Source organism: Hibiscus syriacus, unplaced genomic scaffold (assembly GCF_006381635.1).
Source record: "Hibiscus syriacus cultivar Baekdansim isolate YM2019G1 unplaced genomic scaffold, ASM638163v2 tig00117048_pilon, whole genome shotgun sequence".
NCBI lineage: Eukaryota > Viridiplantae > Streptophyta > Magnoliopsida > Malvales > Malvaceae > Hibiscus > Hibiscus syriacus.
Genome location: NW_024063538.1, coordinates 4,822,149 through 4,823,083, shown reverse-complemented (window position 1 = coordinate 4,823,083; position 935 = coordinate 4,822,149). Strand labels below are relative to the sequence as shown.

General features: G+C 35.2%; 1 non-coding gene across 1 annotated transcript; it reads right to left on the bottom strand.

Annotated features, from left to right (window-relative positions):
• Positions 1-210: 210 nt before the first annotated feature.
• On the bottom strand, positions 211-317 carry LOC120197758. The gene has a single exon (XR_005523295.1). It is a non-coding gene; the product is annotated as a small nucleolar RNA R71 (small nucleolar RNA).
• Between the last annotated feature and the right edge of the window lie 618 nt (positions 318-935).

The following is a 935-nucleotide window of genomic DNA, read 5'->3' as shown; positions in this document are numbered from 1 at the left end:
AGAGCTCATTTGAGAGAATTCATGGAGGTTTACGATTCTTTTATTCAGCAAGGTTTTCCAAAGGAAGCACTAAAGCTGAAACTATTTTCTTATTCGCCATGCAAAAAAGAACAGACTTGGTTGAGTTCACTGCCACCAGGTGCTATAACATCCTAGAATGAGTTAAAATATAAATTATTATTGCAATTCAACACGCCGAACATATATTGCAAACTTCGAAATGATTTAACTTCATTTAAGCTAATGGAGGATAAAAGTATGTATGAAGCATGAGAAAGATTCAAAGAATTTTTACGGAAGTGTCCTATGCATGGATTCCCACATTTGACTCAAATGGAGATGTTTTACAATGGGTTAAACATACACACTCATATGGTTGTCGATACTTCAGCAAATGGATCTTTTCTAGATAAGACCTATAAGAAAGCATATGACATCTTGAAAAGGATCTCCACTAATGATTGCCAATACCCGAATACAAGAAATATGTTTGGCCGACGTAATGCTGCAGTAGTAGATTCTGAAGCTTTCAACTCTATGGCATCTTAGATTTCAACATTGATGGAAATGGTGAAGAAATTGAAAAAAACCAGGAGGAATGTATGAAGTCAAAGATGCATCCCTAATCACTTGTGTTTATTGTGGTGATAATCATAATTTTGATGAATGCCACCAAAATCCGGAGTCTATCTACTATGTGCAAAATTATCAAAGGAATGATAATGCTTTTGGCAATACGTACAATGCAAATTTCAGAAATCATCCCAATCTTTATTGGAAAAGTAAAAATGTTGCCAGTCCACAGCATCAACAGTATCAGTAACAACATTATACTCAGCAGAACCAAATGCCACAGCTACAGACACAATATCCTATTACTCAACCACAACAAAGGCAAAATTATCAAGGTTAATCCTCAACCCAAACTTCAACTT